Source organism: Arachis hypogaea, chromosome 15 (assembly GCF_003086295.3).
Source record: "Arachis hypogaea cultivar Tifrunner chromosome 15, arahy.Tifrunner.gnm2.J5K5, whole genome shotgun sequence".
In the NCBI taxonomy this organism is placed as follows: domain Eukaryota; kingdom Viridiplantae; phylum Streptophyta; class Magnoliopsida; order Fabales; family Fabaceae; genus Arachis; species Arachis hypogaea.
Genome location: NC_092050.1, coordinates 28863650 through 28881657, shown reverse-complemented (window position 1 = coordinate 28881657; position 18008 = coordinate 28863650). Strand labels below are relative to the sequence as shown.

At 38.7% G+C, this 18008-nt stretch overlaps 1 non-coding gene across 1 annotated transcript; it reads left to right on the top strand.

Annotated features, from left to right (window-relative positions):
- Positions 1 to 1613: 1613 nt before the first annotated feature.
- TRNAR-ACG (transfer RNA arginine (anticodon ACG)) lies at positions 1614 to 1686 on the top strand. Its single transcript has one exon. It is a non-coding gene; the product is annotated as a tRNA-Arg (tRNA).
- The last annotated feature ends 16322 nt before the right edge of the window (positions 1687 to 18008 follow it).

Sequence of the window (18008 nt, the reverse complement as noted above, 5' to 3'; positions counted from 1 at the left end):
GGAATTTAATATTCTCTTTCTAAGACCTTTAAATAGTCAATTTTTGGTAATAAAATTTGGTTGGTTGTTTAATTGAGATAAAATAAAAGTATGAAAGAAATTTATTTAAATATTTACTTGTATATTATTAAATTAGTACAACATTTTTCAATCGTACTTTTAGAATATTGACATGCAATTTTTAGCTAATTATAAAAAATTGTAAAAATAATTCATTTAAAAGCAATGGAAAAGTGTTTAAGCCTCTAGGAGGTATAATAGTTATGTACCCATAAAATTTAAAAAAAATGCACATCAAAAATCAATTATCAAATTATCGTCTATTTATGTATTTAAATACACATGTTATTTAATTTATTTTTAATATGTATTTTATATCCTAACATATATTTTATACGGATAGTTGATTTGTTGATTGATTTATTCTTTACATGATTAAGAAGAAAATACACGTAATAGTTGTCTTAACGTGCAATTATTCTTTATTTTTCTGAATTTAATTTTGATGTACCATCAATTTAAAATAATTTTAGATGTACATTCAATTACGTAGCACTATATTAATAATAAAAAAATAATTATTTTTTATATTGATTGTTGAATAATTATATGTAATTGAACAATTCGATAAAATATTTTACAATGTTGGTGCATAAAAAATAAACTCTTCGTCTCTAGTAAAAGTAGGTATTAAATTCAAAAAATTAACGTGGTATATATTTTGGTTGAAATATTTGCCAGCCATTTAATTGATAGGTACATGTACATCTAATATGTTGTGTAAATCTTGGATATCAGAGTTAGGGGTGTTCGCGGTGCAGTTTGGTTCGGTTTTAAGAGAAAAAGTCATCCGATCCGAACGCTTAATTTATGTGCGGTGCGGTTTGGATTGGATGAATTTTTTTTTTGAAAATCCGATCCGATCCGATCCGATTACAAGCGGTTTGGATCGGTTTAAATTTACGGTTTTTTAAATAAAAAAATTAATTACATAAACAAGTCTCAACATCAAATTTTAAATAATCAACAATGACATAACAAGTCTTAACAATATCTTAAAAAAACTAACGATAACATAACAATAGAAATAAAATTATAGGTTAGTTAAAATGGATAAATAAATAATATTTTAAACATAAAATATTTATTAAATAATAATAATACATAAATAATAGAAAAATATATAACAAATTGAACATATTATAAGTATAATTGTAAATATAATAATAAAATAATAATATTATAACACATTGTGCGGTTTAAATTAGATTGGATCGGTTATGAAAAGTAGATCCGAAATCCGATCCAATCCAACGGTTTATAAAAAATAGAATCCAATCAAATCCGAATTAGTGCGGTTTTAATCGGTTTTCGGTTTGAATCAGGATTGAATGAGCGGTTTAATTTGAATTGGTTTGGATTTGAATACCCCTAATCAGAGTACCGGACGAAAATTCCATTCTTTATTAAAGGAATGGAATAGGATAAAATCGTTAAAATCAGGAACAATCAAACAAGATAAATGAGGGCGTAAAGTGAATCGATATCATAGGGTAAATAGTATATTCAAATTATATTGTAGTTATTTAACTTGGGCAAGGTTAACCATAAAAGACTCCATGGCCCAATGGATAAGGCGCTGGTCTACGGAACCAGAGATTCTGGGTTCGATCCCCAGTGGAGTCGTATATTTATCTAATTTCTTTTAAATTATATTTATTTTTCTGATCAAACGACCTTTACGTGTAACGGTGTACACCTAGTATTTACTATGTAGAGAACCGGAAAAAACTGAAAAACATACGCATGGTTCAATTAGCCACATGGGTCATCACCAAATTACCAGGCTAAACGTGGTTAGTAGTTGATATAAAAATAAAACACGTCACTATTATGGCGTCAGGTCTAGCTCAGCTTCAAAAGTAAGTTGAATTTAGGAATTTTTCTTTTTATAAATTCAGTAAAATTTATTTTATATAATGTAATTAATTAGAAACTTCTAAAAAAACCGTAAAATTTTTTTTACATCTTGAATGTTTAAGTTAATTTTTTTCTATTTTCTTGTTAAACCAATTGAAAATAAAAAATACATATAATATTATAAAATTCTATTAAAATAAAGTTGGCTATTTTCGTTTCGTATTATATTTTAAGTGTATGTAAAATGGTTTAAAACAATAAATTACAAAATACACGGTGGTTTAGAATCACGATTTACGAACAAAAATTTGGTTTGAAACCACACTTTACTAGAAGTATAGTCTCAATAAATTTCATTAAACCTAGCTTCTTGAATTCAAAGGAAACATAGAGAAAGAACAATGATGGAAAAAAATGACAAAAACTATATATCTTCTTATTGATTTTTTTTTCATTAGTAGTAAAATACGGAATTTTTACACAAATAATATAAAAATAATTAGTTCAAAATAATCTTAATAGAATCATGCAACATAGTACATCTTTATTCGGGTAAAACGCGTTAATAAGTCAAATCCAAACCAAAATTACAAAAATAAGCCAAATTAAAAATCGATACATGAATTAACCAGAGGCACATTTTCATGTAATTCGAATTACACACACACGCACATAAGCACTAATTCAAATCAGGGTGATTCGAACTAAACACACGCATTCAATAGTAATTCGAATTGGCCAGCTTCGAATTATGAAGGGCCAGACGTGTATAAATATAGTGTGAAGTTCACCGATAAGAGGATCAATTAAGAAAAAAACACGATCTGGTGTGAAGTTCATCGATAAGGATCCTCTAAGTATTTTTATCAGACCAACGATGAGATATGATGACTTTGTGAATTCTATACTACAGAAACTTGGTCTACTAGACGTGAAACGGGTTCAGAAGTTATTCTATCGCATTCCGATCTCAGTGCTGCAAGAAACCGTGAAGTATGATTGTTTCAGCATAGGGAGTGATGAGGATTTGCAGGTCCTGTTTCATTGTCGTCGGCAGTTTCCCAAGGTTAGGACACCTGAGCTGTTGGCGAAGTTGGTTGATGTGGTATCTAGCTCGGGGGGTTCGAACTGGAATACCCACACTATAGGCACGGTAGCCGATTCTAGCTCGAGACCTGTTGGTACATCTTCGTCCGTTCCTGTGAATGAGCATGCGAACGAACCTGTCGCCTCCCCGTCATTCGCTGTTGATCTCAACTACAGTGGGGCAGAGAGGTTGGTATCGTGGATAGGGTGCCGACTTCTTTACAGTGTGGGGCACCGGCTGGTGTGGGTGATGCATTACTGGATGATGACGACGACGATGATGTGAAGCCGGACCTCATTGCTGATGACAGTGGCAATGAGATTGCAGTGAGTAATCCAGTTGGGGCTGGCGGTGATTCTAGCTCTGGTACACAGCAGTACCGTCCGCACTTTTCATCTTTGGACTTGGATGCCATGAGACACGAGGGGGTTCCTGGGGAGCCTACTGGATTTGGTGCTAGAGATGCCCAGGAGACTGGTGGTCTTACAGAGTTTCAGGTTGGTCAGCAGTTTCAGAATAAAGATGAGGCTGTGTTAAGTGTGAAGACTTATAGCATTCGTCGTGGGATTTAGTACAAAGTGGTGGAGTCCGACTATCGCCGGTATGTAGGAAAGTGTTCTGAGTTTGGGAATGGGTGCACATGGTTGATTAGGCTAAGTCTCGGGTAGCGCAAGGGTGTTTGGGAGGTAAAACGGTACAATAGACCTCATATATGTCTCGCGACGTCCATCTCGAGCGACCACAGGAGTCTGGACTATCATGTGATCTCGGCCTTCATCATGCCAATGGTTAGAGCTGATGCATCTGTCAGCATCAAGGTACTGTTGAATGCGACGGTGGCACACTTTGGGTTCATGCCGACTTATAGGAGGGTTTGGTTGGCGAAGCAGAAGGCCGTCACCCATATCTATGGTGACTAGGATGAGTCATACAACGAGCTGCCTCAGTGGGTCTTAGGAGTTCAGTTGACGATGCCTGGTAGTGTTGCAGTGCTGAGGACGAGTCCTGTTCGAGTGGGGGGGGGGGGCAGGTCGACGGCTTGCAAGCCTATTTTCACCGGCTTTTCTGGACGTTTCCACCATGCATTGAGGCATTCCGGCATTGCAAGCCGTTGGTGAGTATCGACGGGACCCACTTGTATGGTAAGTATGGGGGTACGTTGCTCGTTGCGATTGCACAGGACGGGAATTCCAACATCCTGCCCGTTGCATTTGCACTCGTGGAGGGTGAGAATGCAGAGTCCTGGGTATTCTTTCTAACCCATCTCCGGCAGCACGTGACCCCACAGCTGGGGCTCCTGGTTATATTAGATAGGCACAACGGGATCAAGGCTGCACTTGAGGCTCTCGACGGAGGATGGCTACCTCCTGCTGTGTACTGTGCATTCTGTATTTGGCATGTGGCAGCAAATTTTGCCCTCACATTCAAGGGCAAGGACGTAAGGAGGCTTCTTGTGAATGCAGCTTATGCCAAGACTGAGGTTGAATTTGATTACTTGTTTGATATTCTTCGGTCTGAAGACCCTGCCATGTGTGACTGGGCGAATAGGATTGAGTATTCGTTGTGGACTCAGCATCGGGATGAGGGTAGGAGATTCAGACACATGACGATAAATATCTCCGAGTGTGTTAATTCCATCTTGAAGGGGGTCAGGAATCTTCCAGTGTGCTCGCTGGTGAAGGCCACTTATGGGAGGTTGGCAGAGCTATTCGTTCGCAAGGGGAGAGAGGAAGAGGCACAACTAAGAACCGGACAGCAATTCAGTCAACATCTGGTGAAGCGTATAGAGGCCAATCTGAAGACGGCGGGGTACTTCACGGTGACTTTGTACGACAGAGATAACTTAGAGTTTACCGTCTCGCACTCCTACTGGGTAATTCTCACTTGGTAGTTACAGAGTGTCACTCGGTGCTTAGACATGTGTCTGCGGATATTTTCAGGCACTTCATTACTCTTGTCCTCACGCCTTGGCATGCTGTGCCTATTCACAGTTTACTTGGCAGACGTATATCCACCAGGTGTATCATCTTAGCTCGGTGTTCAATGTGTACCGGATGGGATTCACACCTCCCATTTCTGAGGGTTTTTGGCCACCGTACGATAGGCCGACAGTCATACTGGATCCCACCAAGAGGCGTGCGAGTGAGGGACGTCATAGGAATACTAGAATTCGGACCACTATGGACGAGGCTGATCCGAACAGGCCAAAGAAATGCGGTCTGTGCAGGCAACCAGGACACACACGTCGGAGTCGTCCACAGGGTGAAGGGGCAAGGCACACTAGGGGTCGATCCGTAGATGTCGGTTTAGATAAATTACCTTATTATTAGCACTTTAGTATTTAGATTTACTAGTATTAGTTTCATACTTGCTATTGTTGCAACTTACTGTTTCCTAGTTCATTGTGATGTAGTTAACGTACGTACTATGTTATTGGATGTGTTTCCATTTTCAAGTATCATCTTATGTTATGTTGAACCGTATGTTGATGTAGATTACTTCCGCCACGTATAAGCGTAGAGAAACTTATACTGAAAAAACTAAAACACATACGTCGAACAGATAACACTCACAGAGTTTCCACATAAGTGATATAAACTAGAGTCATATGTTACATAATCAAAGTAACACAAAGAACAAAAGGTCCTAAACATACATAACATCAACCATACAAGCATGATAAATACAACACCTAAGTTAAATGCGAACCCTATTAACAGGCAGGTCATCTGAATAAATGGGACCCCGTGAAGCAACGACGGGGACGTCGAACCCTCTGGCCTCTCCGGGCGAGCGGCTCCTGATCATCATCTCCATCCAAATCATCATTAGGGGCGGCCTGTGGAGGCGGCATAGGCTGTCATGGCACACGATGTGGGGAGGCCCCAGACGGCCCTGCATCTGCATGGGGGGGGGGGAGGGGCCCTAGAAGAACCAACGACTGACTATCCGCCAGTAGCATAGGCGGACGGAGAAGTACCACCCAAGGCAAAATGCTCATGCGTCGGCCCTGAAGGAGGCTCGTTCAGGTCTACGTCTAAGTGTGCCTGCATGCCCGTGGTCTGTGTCCTCCGACGTGCCGCATCATCCTCCTGCATGATGGCACTGATCTCCTCCAAAAAGTATGAACCGCCAAAGTCCGCATCAATACCATCATTGGTCAGCAAGTCCGAAAATAGCTGTCCTGGACTAACCCATGTCTGGCTCTCATGAACTGCCTGGTCGGAGCTGGGGACACCAACAAAGTAATCGCCAAACGGCCCTCCTCCAACTCTATCTCCACCATGACCCAAATTGTCCCCCACACTAGACCCATACCAATCTCCACCCTGACCTCCTCCACGAGGGGTACCGTCGCCTAACCCACCATCCCCATGATGATCTCCATCGTCGTCATCCTCGTCATGGCCCCCGTAGTGGTCTAGTCCAGCACGGACCCTGCGTCATCCACCACGGCCCCCTCATCTGCCTCCACCAGCCCCCCTAGCGTCCCCCTCGGCCATGGCCTGGTCGAGCCACCTCTACTCACGCTGGCTCCTACGTTCCCGACACGAGCTCTCCGCTCAACGCAACGCCGATCCGGAACGTCATCCACCCGATCCATCTCAGGCACTCGTCCTGCACCTCTCTGTGTCGCCTCGACCAGAATAGGCACGGCTCTCGGATCACTGAGGTACAGCTCAGGTGACAGGAATCTCTTACCATGCTGGCCCCACCAATCAAGAAAATCATGTGACGGACCTGGGTCTGCCACAACATCAAACCGGAGAACATGGTCGGCTCGGTTCTCCCAATGAAGGTGCCAGAACTGCAAGCTATAGGGGAACCAAAGATCTCCACCTCTGCCATCGTTCGACATCAAGAAGTCGATTTCAAGGGCGGGCTGGGGTTGGGCCTGAACTCCACCAAACTGCGGTAGCATGCGATCTACCTGGTGCCACTCTTTTATGGCGAAATATATCAGTGTTGTCACAGACCGCCATAACGCCGTATGCCGAGGCTCCAATATCTCTGGATGCACAACCTGTAGAATGTCGGGAGAGCTATACGGCATCCAAATAAACTACGAATACATAGCATCAGCGTTAGGCCAACAAGACATGCTAATATCAAAGATGAGTTAATATGAAGGACTAGTTCATATACTTACATCCCCAGCCTGTAACAGGTCTAATCTGAGCCTCCACAACTGCACTCGAGGTCCCTTCTCGCTCGCTGAAGGATTGTGACCTAACCACCTGCAACTCACATCCGTGTTATAACCACTATCAAAATAACAGTAATAGTAATAGTAGACTGAATAAAAGTAATATAACATTCTAAGCGTGGACTGAATAAAACTAATAGGAGACATAAACAAGAAAATAATAACAGTACCTCGAGGCAAATAGCCAGCTGAACATATCATATCCAGCCGGTCTAAATCCAGGAAAGCGCCAGAAGATCCATGACTGAAGTAGCTGTAATGGTCCGGCTAACTTCACAACATGTCTGTTGGCTACTCGGCACATGCACCAGTATAACCACAAGAGAGCAGCTGATCCCCAGCTGTAGTCACCCATGTCCTCAAGTCTGGCCACATACGGGAGCCACCTATTGTGGATACGGTTGCCGGACTTGTCGGCAAATAACTGGGTGCCTAACAGCATCATGATATAGGCCCGGGCATACCTCCTGACTGTCTCCTCATCGGCATCCTCAGGGAGCTCTCTGAAGGTCTCCTGGAACCAACTGCAGTTCACTACAAACTTCTGGATTTGGTTCGCAGGAGGTAACACACCAAGCAAATCCTGGAACCAAACCCAAGCTGGCCGGCCACCCTGGATGTACGTCTAGAAATCTGTCAGGCAACCGCTAATATAACGTCCATCGACTAGCAGTCCTAACTGGTACGCCACGTCATACAGTGTGATAGTGCACTCACCGAACGACATATGAAATGTGTGCATCTCCGGACGCCACTGCTCAACGAAAGCACTCACCAGGGGCTCATCTAATCTGAACCATCTCTCATTCATCCTCGCAAGATGTTATAAGCCAGCCATCTGCAAGTACGAAACGTACCTCTCGTCCAGACGCATGCCCTACTGCCGTCGCATGCTCGAGATGCATCGTTGGGGCTGTACATATAATGTACTAAATGATTAAAAACAAATTTAATCATTCACTATAAATGCTGATTAAATAAGAAGACCACTAATAAAATCACCACCAAAACCACCAACAAAACCACTAACAAAGCCACCAACAAAACTACCATGAAAACCACTAATAAAATCACCAACAAAACCACCACCAAAACAACCAACAAAACCACTAACAAAACCACCAACAAAACCACCAACAAAACCAGCAACAAAACCAGCAACAAACCACTAACAATACCACCACCAAAACTAGTAACAAAACCACTAATAAAAAAACTGCCAACGAAACCACTAAGAAAGTCACTAGACAAACCACTAAAAAAGCCACTACCACAACCACTAACTAAACCACTAATAAAACCACAAGTGCAAAATGACTAACATAACCACTACCAAAACCGATTACAAAACTGCTAGCAAAACCGCTTACCAAACCACATACAAAATCACTAACAAAAACTATAAACTCATTCTGAAGAAATGTTACCAACATCATTCACTATCAAAACCACTAAAATAACATAAAAAAACAAACAAATAAGTTACCGAATCCTACTTTTAAAAAAAGGAGTCCATACTTACCTCTTCGTTGATGACACCAGCTATATGGGCTACTCCATCCAACCGATAAAGTCTGTCCGGATTATCCCCCATCGGTTAAATACTCTGCTCAGCCCTTTCTTGGAGTCATTTTTAGGTCGTTTTCTCTAGGATTTGGTAGGGTGTGCTTTTGGAATACTAGTTCGAATGAGGTTGGTTCGAACTCCTTTTATAGCCAAACCATGAGTAAATCGAAACACCCCAATTCGAATCACTATGAGAACGAAAACTGAGTAATTCGAAGCTGGCCAATTCAAATTACTATGGAGAGCGTGTGTGTGTGTGTAATTCGAATTAGCCTGATTCGAATTAGTGTGTGTGTAATTCGAATCAATTTGATTCTGATTCGAATTAGTGCTTGTGTGCGTGTGTTAGTAATTCAAATTACATTGATTCGAATTACATTGATTTTCTAATTCGAATTGATCTAATTCGAACTACATAGAAAAGTGTCTCTGGTTGATTCATGAACCATTTTTCGTTTTGGCTTATTGGTGAATTTTTTGTTTCTCATTGGCTTATATATGTCATTTATCCTTTTTATTTTATTTGTGTAAAAAAATCGAATTAAAATATAACCAAAAAGAAATCAATTAGAAAAAATAAGAGATTAGAAGATATTAAAAAGGGTGCGTGGGGGATTTGGAGCATATCATTCAACCTATAAGCTATTTTCATTAACTACTTTTTTGACAGGAATCTTTCGTAGTCTCGTTATTGATTCCTCTCTCCTCAGTCATTTTATTTTAACTGAATTCACTCTTCGTTGATCTCTTTTTTTTGGACTTTTTGACAGGAATAAAATTTCAAAAAAAAATATGACAGTAAATGTTACAATTCTTATAAAATTAATAGAAAGATCATTAGTCTAAAGTCAAAAGCCAAAAGCCAAACGTATATAATTTGTTATTTTTTTTTAATTTCTTTCGATCTCATTTCTTTTGATTGATTTTTCATCCACATCAGTAAATTGCAAATTGTTTACTCAAGTAAAAAAAAAAATGATATTCCATGATTTTATTATAATTATGTTGAACAAATTTTCTTATATTATTTGCCTAAAAATCCCATATTTTGTTATAGTAAAAAGAAATCAATCATAGTATGGTATTTGTTATTCTTTTTGGTCTGTGTTCTTTTTCCACTACATCAAAACAGTATTTCGCAACATTTTTTTAACTGCTTAGTAAGGGTTTAAATAATCACTAAATCTTTTCATGACGGTTAAAAAAGCATCACTGATTCAGACATTGCTAAGTGATATAACGACTGTTTTAGACCACCGTTGATAAGAGCGTCACTAATTTGTAACACTTGCTAGTGTGTTTTTTTTATGTTATACAGTTTCACTAAATTAGTAAATTTTGCGATAGTGTTTTATTATATTTTGTGACTGTTTTAAACTGTCACAATATATTTAGCGACGGTTTAAAATCGTAACTAAGTTACTAATTTCAGTGACTCTTTTAAACCGTCACAATCTCTTTAGCATCAAGTTTATCGTTTTAAATGCTTGTGGTAGGTCAAAATTGTCACAATCTTTTCAGCATTAAGTTTTTTTAATTAATTTTTACAAAAAATATTTCCCTTTTAGCATTAGATTTTTTTATTAATTTTTTATTAGGATATCATTCACCCAAATTAAAATCCTAGCCAACATGACTTTGATAAATTTATTTTAGAAAAATCAGTTTTAAAAATCAATTTGGCAATCAAGTTTCAATCATGTATAATAATTCTACTTTCATTATAGTCATATCAAATTTAGTGGAGTCCTAATAGACATCTCTAACTTCAATACAGAATTGGTCCTAACCAAAAATAAAGTCTATAGAATGAGAACAAGACTTTCTAATTTTCTGCTAAAAAACACAATTATACAAATTCATTCTCTATCAATAATAAAAAATTTCAGCAATAGTAACACCAAAATTGGTCCATACATTTAGCATGTAAGTCCATAAAATTAAGTATAACATATATCCTTATCTTATCTTAGTAGAAAAATCGGGTGGTAATTGACTCCTTGACGATTCAGAGAAAAATTTACTTGCTCCTGTAGTAATTGTACTTGTTACAAGTTTTGTATTCAATTCTTGATAGTCTACTAGTAGTAGTAGATTGCATAGACACTATTGAACGAGACGAAGATCTAATCACTTGAGATGGATGAATATCAAATCTTATACCTCTAACATAGCTTGAATGCTCCTTGCAAACTACTTTAACATATGCTCTATTTCAGAAGCATCCTCACCAATATCCTTTTGTAATTCTTCTTAAATGATATTTTATAAATAAAATATCACATTAAAATCTATTTATACGTAAAAAATCTATTTTCCAATATTGACATAGCTCTCTATCTACAAAGGATTTTAATTACTTAAGTTTGAAAAAGTGCAAGTTGATTTGAATTGGAGAAATCAGAGTCCAAAAGAAAGGAAGTCATGGAACAATGTATTATGGATGAAAGGGAAGCTTATTATCAATAATATACAAGATCTTGTCACTCAAAATCCTTTCACAATAGACAATAATAACTGAACCAAAACATTTAGTGTAACTACTTAAGGGTGAAAATTTTAAATGCATGTAAGAAAAAAAAATCATCATCCAAAACTCGTAATTACTATAACGTCATCCAAGTCAATCATATCTTCATTCTAATTTTAGATACCATATGTCTCATCAAATTTTCTTAGGCTACATTTGGAACAGAGACTGAGACTGAGAGATAGAGATTGAATTAAGTTCCTATATTGTATTTGGTGTAAAGTGTACAAGACTGAGTTATGTCTCAGCATCTTGTTTGGTTTAAGATAAAAATAGAGACAGGAATATTTGAAGTTACTAAAATACCACTAAGTATAATTCAACATTAAAATAAAACCCTAAACCCCTCCCAATATGTATTTCAATTTTCTTCCACCCCCTTTCTCCTTCACCCTGTGCTCAAACTGCGCCTGAGCAGTGAAGCCAACCGCTCTTCAATCCCGCCACTGGCAGCACCACCAAGGTCGGCGTAAAAGACAATCCCCTAGACCAAATCATGCCATAGTGTCTCCAACGATTCTTTCCACCATGTTGGAGGTTGTCACCGTGTAGTTAGTGGACATTGGCTAACGGTTATTTCGTTGTGTGTCTTTCTATGGCTTACTCTGTCAAACACTCAGATACATATATGCAGAGGATGTCTATGTTGAATGAATGTTGTATCTCTTTTTTTTATGATAGTGTTAATGAAAAATAAATTGGTCTGTGTTATGTGCTTTGTTGTTTATGAAGAATCGAAAAACTTCTGTTTTATATGTTGTCAAATATGGTTATCCCAATTTTGATTCATGATTTGAATGAAGTAGATGCACAATCTATATAGATAATATGGATGAAAAGATGGGTTAGAATTTGGGGTTGATAAATTGGTAATAGAGAGGGAAAATCGGTTAGAATTTGTGGTAGATAAATTAGTAGCCGGGAATAAAATATGCCTTAAATATTCTCTGTCGTTATTTTTACACAACATTCTAGCATATGAATTTAAAAAAAAAATTGGTTACAGAGAAGTAATTTAGGTAGAAATTTTGTTTCGAAGTAGATAACATGTTTTACGGCATTAGGATTTTCTTTATTTCATTGAGACAATTTAATTTATTCATTTTGGATCACTGAATTTGGTGTCATGACTTGTATGTTGAGTGCTTCCATTAACTGCTGGAATTCATCTAACTTATGGCATTATTGAGATTTAATTTTATTTGTATGTTATGTTTCTCATATTTAGAATGTGTGAATAGTTTTAAATTATTTTTGAGTTGTCTAAAGTTGTAATCCTTCCTAGTTGAACAATCTTTGTTGGTGATTATAATTAAAGTGTTGCGGTTAATCTTTATTTTAATTTCTAGTAAAACATTAATGGCATCTAGAAGTAGAAGGTCTTCCAATGACTTGTATAACAATGGCAACTCTTTCCAAACGGGTGAAAGATTTTACAATTGTGGATTGAGAGCTCCATTACAAGTTTCACATAGTGTTGCAAATTCAGATTGAGAGTACTATCCATGTTCTGCTAGGAGATACGGATGGTTTAGGTGGGTAGGCCCTTTTAATAAAAGGCAAGCGAAACAAGGTTCCCAACATTATGAAAGAACTTCGAAAATAATTACAACGGATAACAGATTCAACTTCAACTTGAACCAAAGAGTTGAAAAAGTGGAGAGAGGAATTATGTTGCTGAGATTATTATCATATTTTCATATCATAGCCTTTGTATTATGTATAATTCTTATTTTAGTGTTGTTTTTCAAAGACTAATGTGAGACATGCATTGTAATCAACATAAGTAGTTGCTTTAGGGTAGTTGATACTTGTTACATGTTACAAGCTAGTTGATTCCATCTAATTTTAGATTGTAATGATGTAGCCAAAATTTTGAGTAGTTTATATTATCAATATTCCTTCCTGAGTCATTAACAAGGATAAAATTGTACATGTATTGAAATGGGAAAAGAAAACTCCTACATCAGAATTAACTCTATCATGGTAGTGCATTTCAAAATGAGTTTATATAAAAAATATATCGACAACAGAAGCTTCAAGGATCTAAAGCTAGCAAGCTTGACAAGTTTTTTCATCTCAATTCCTACATCACAAACATAATATCTTCTCGAATGCAAAAAGTTTTCCAAAATAATGTAAGCATGTAAACAGCAAAATATAACAAACTATGCTAAGTTTTACAACATATCATAACTAACTCATCCAAATCTAGTTTGATCCAAGAATGGATTGTACTAATCCACTCTTCTGAGAATTTGTCAAACCCCAGAAATTCTTATCCAAATGAGGATTATCAGAAAACTTCATGACAACTTGAACAACTTCCAAATTACCAAACTAAGCTGCTCAAATTTCTCACCAATCTTGAACTTATCGTTGACACCTGAAATAGCATCAGCTAGTATTTGGTCAAGTTTTCTTCGGGCATTAGTTGAATACTGCACATGTTTAGCCATCCTTTCTAACATGTCCATTTGCTTCCTTTTCTTACCCGATAGCCTTTTGCTCGCTGCAGCAACTTCAGAAGATGATGTTGTCCTTTGTGTTTGAGATGTCCCGTTATTTGTTTCAAATCAAATTCGTCTATTTCTAGACTTTGATCTTCCTGTTCTCTATTTACTTGTTCCTAGGCATCAAATCCACTTACTACAGCAGCCCCAGTATTCCTGTCCCTTCCAAAAATACCCTCCAATCCATGAAACAAAGGAAAAGGCTTCCACGGAGTATAGAATTTGGTTGGATGTGCCTGAAGTACAACATTATGAAGTAAATGTAACTTTATTCGAATAAAACATCATTCTATGGATGTGTAGCTACACTTTACCTTCATCCACTGATAAACCCATATTTTATGATATATTTTGTGCTTAGTTTGAGTGATTTATTCAATCCTTCACCCACTTATTCATATTAATTGCATGGTTTTACTTTCCCTTCCTTATTATGTGATGTATGTGAAAAACATGTTTCCTAAGCTTTAAAATTAATTATTTTAATTACCTTTATTTCCATTCGATGCCGTGATTAGTGTGTTGAGTAGTTTCAGATTTTCTAAGGCAGAATGACTTAAGGGATGGAAAAGGAAACATACAAAAATGGAAGGAAAGCACAAAACGGAGCTTCTGAAGAAACTGGCATCCACGTGATCGCATGGACGAAGCGATCGCGTGCCAAGCGCGAATCAGCAGCGACGCGGCCGCATGACTGACGCGACTGCGCGCCTTAAGCAGAACGCACATGACGCGGTCGCATGACTGACGCGACCGCGTGACAAGGAAATGCTCCGAATGACGCGACCGCGTGACCCACGCGGACGCGTGACAGAGGCCACGCACCAGAAATTGCAGAAAACGCTCATAGCGAGTTCTGAAGCCCCTTTTTGGCCCAAATCCAAGTCCAGAAGGTATAGACCAGAGGTTATGAAGTGGGGGAACGCATCCATTCAAGGGAGCTCGCAAATTTTCACTTTCCATGATTTAGATTTAGTTTGAGAGAGGTTCTCTCCTCTCTCTCTTAGGATTAGGATTAGGATTTAGGACTTCTCTTAGTTTGTAAGAGTGACTCTCGATCCAGGTTTAATATTTACTTTAATGCTTTTATGCGTACTTATAAATGTTGCCAACTTGACTTATGAATCCTTCCCATGTTATGATTTGAATTAATGATTATTTGAGGTATTTCAGTTATTGATTTCTTTCTCCTTAATTTGTGTTACCATTGCTTTCTATCTAAGGACATTTTTATTCCAACAATTTTACTTTTTCCCTTTTGGTATTGGTTAAGAAATCAGTGACTCAACATTATCAAACTCAACATAACTGATAATCACTATCTTGCTAATTGAACTGAACTTCAATTATCCCAACTTTTTCTTAGGAAATAAATAGGATTCGAAGGTCAAACTAATTAGTCCCTTGACTTTCCTTTGCTTTAGTAAAGGTTAACTAAGTGGAATTTAGATTCAACTTTCATTATTGTTGAGAGAGATAATTAAGTTGGACTTCCAATTTCTCTTACCTTGCCAGAAGTTTGCTTTACAGTATTTATTTATTTTAATTGCCATCTACTTTACTTGTCATTTAAATCACTTGCTTCTCACCTTCTAAACCCCGATTACAACCTTTATAGCCAATAATAAGAACATACTTCCTTGCAGTTCCTTGAGAAGACGACCCGAGGTTTGAATACTCGGTTAACAATTTTTAAAGGGGTTTGTTACTTGTGACACCCAAAACGTTTGTACGAAGGGATTTCTGTCGGTTTAGAGACTATATCTACAACGCGACTGTTTTTATGAAATTCTTTACTGGCAAAAATCCCAACGTCAAAATGGCACCGTTGCCGGGGAGTTGCTAACGTGTGCCTTATTATTGGTTATTGTAAATATTTTTCTTTTGCTTGTTTCTCTATTTTTGTTCTCCCTTTTCATCTTTATTTGCTACCATGAACTCTCACCCCTCTCGCTTTGAGTTTGGTTCTAACTTTGTTGAAGGAAATAGAAGTTACAGTAGGAATATGCATCAAGGTCAGACCAATCAAGGATGGATGGAGCTAAGAGGATCTAATCAACCCTTTAGGCAGCAACACCCTACGAGATATCCTGGACAAAGACCATTCTACCGTGCATACCCAGCTGAAAGATATGGTGGACAACCTTGTAACTACCAACAAGCCCCACCCCGTGCATATAAACCATCCTTTCAATATAACCTCGAACCACCACACTCAAAAGCTTCTCTTCACTATTCGCCACCATATGATCCTTCCTTACCCCAATACCAATCCAATCACTCCCAATCACCACCACTTTCCTATGTATCATGCCCAAGACCGGCAACCCGAGAAGCAGAGGTTCGCCTAACGGAAACAGTAAATAAATTTCAAACAACCATTCGACAACTGGAGCAAGTAGTAATTCAATGGGTTTCTAGACGCTTAAATACACAAGGATCAGCAACAGCCCCATGTGAACAGTCTAATGAAGAGCGTAGCATGAAGGAAATACCAGAAACTCCAGTGGACAAGACAGAGAATGAATTCGTACTAGAACAAGTAGAAGACGCTGTCATTGTTCAAGAAGAAGAGTTGGTTGAAGATCTAGGAGATGCTGAACCTCCATGGGAATCCAGAACTGAGGAGAACTCCGTCAAGGACGCTACAGTTGATGCTAAGGAGGATATTGTACAATCTCCAAGGCAAGTTGTTTATGAAGAATCAGACGGAATAACTCAGGACACAAATTCCCTTGATGATGATAGTCACAAGTCAAATTCTCTTAGTAATGAACTTGCATCCGCAAGTGAATTCTCTGAGATCGAAGAATCTTCCCCAAGTGAATATGAAGATGATGCGGAGGTAGATTTTTCTCAACCTCCAATCTATGACTCAAGTGATGAGGAAGACATAGAAGATTTTGACCAGGGTGATACTACATTTGAAGACTCTTACAAGGAAGTGGAGGAATTCACATAAGAGCACAAGGGAGTAGAACTTACAGAACCACCAGAAACACCTATCCCAAGGCCATTACCACCTAATACAAGCTTCAAGTGGGTACAATCCTTAACCTTTAACTTTGCTTATTCACTTGAATATGGTTTACTTGAAATAGATGGCCAGCTTAGAGCTCTTTGCGGCTTTAAGAGTAAGAGGGAAATGGCTCGTACTCAGAGTTGGTGCACAAGGTTCAATAAGGTTCCACGCTTCACCTCGAAGTACACGGATTGGTATCACGCTTCATTGCATGGATCACAGAGAACGTTTGGTCACCATGGTGAGATTCTACTTTTTAAACCGCCCGGATGGAAATATATAGATCAAGACGGAGGCGGATTTAAAAACAAGGCTTAGGATCCTGGAATCTATTCTGACATTCGTCACCCCGGGAGCCTAAAAATCTGTTTGAAGCTGCTCAGAAGCTTTACATGCCTAGTTTGGGACCCCGGAGGCTATTGGCATTCCAAGCACTGGTGGAGATTTCTGGATGAATTTAAACACAAGCCACCATAACAGGAAACCCTTCCAATGTCCAACTTAAGGACTTTAACCAAAAGTGCTAGGTGGGAGACAACCCACCATGGTATGGTCGTTCCTTTTGCAATTTTAATTTTATCTCGTTTTGTTTGTTTTTTGAATTTTATTTTTATTTTATTAAACCTGGAATCATGCATAGCATTCACATTAAGCATTGCATCCTGCATTCAGTTAAAAAAAAGGATGCACGACGCGACCGCATGCCCCATGCGATCGCGTCATACTGCGAATACACTATCCACGCGACCGCGTCATCCACGTGGCCGCGTGCCGTAGAGATCGGCGTAATTATCCAACGTCCAGAGAGTTAGGCTGGAATCATGCGGCCCTTGTGCGTTTTGCACAATTTGGCCCATGCGATCGCATGCCCCATGCGATCGCGTCACTTGCACAATACCAATCCCATGCGACCGCGTGAGCGACGCGATCGCGTCGCATGGATTGCACATCACCCTAGAAGGAGACAGAGAGTTGTGCTGAAATGGTGCTGGAGTCATGCGTTTAGCACAATTTCTAGCAACGCGATCGCGTGACCCACGCGATCGCGTCATCTCCTCTTCCACCCCTTTCATGCGATCACGCGCCCCACGCGATCGCGTCACTCCCATTTTCACCCCAACCACGCGACCGCGTGCCCCACGCGACCGCGTGGATTCGAAAAT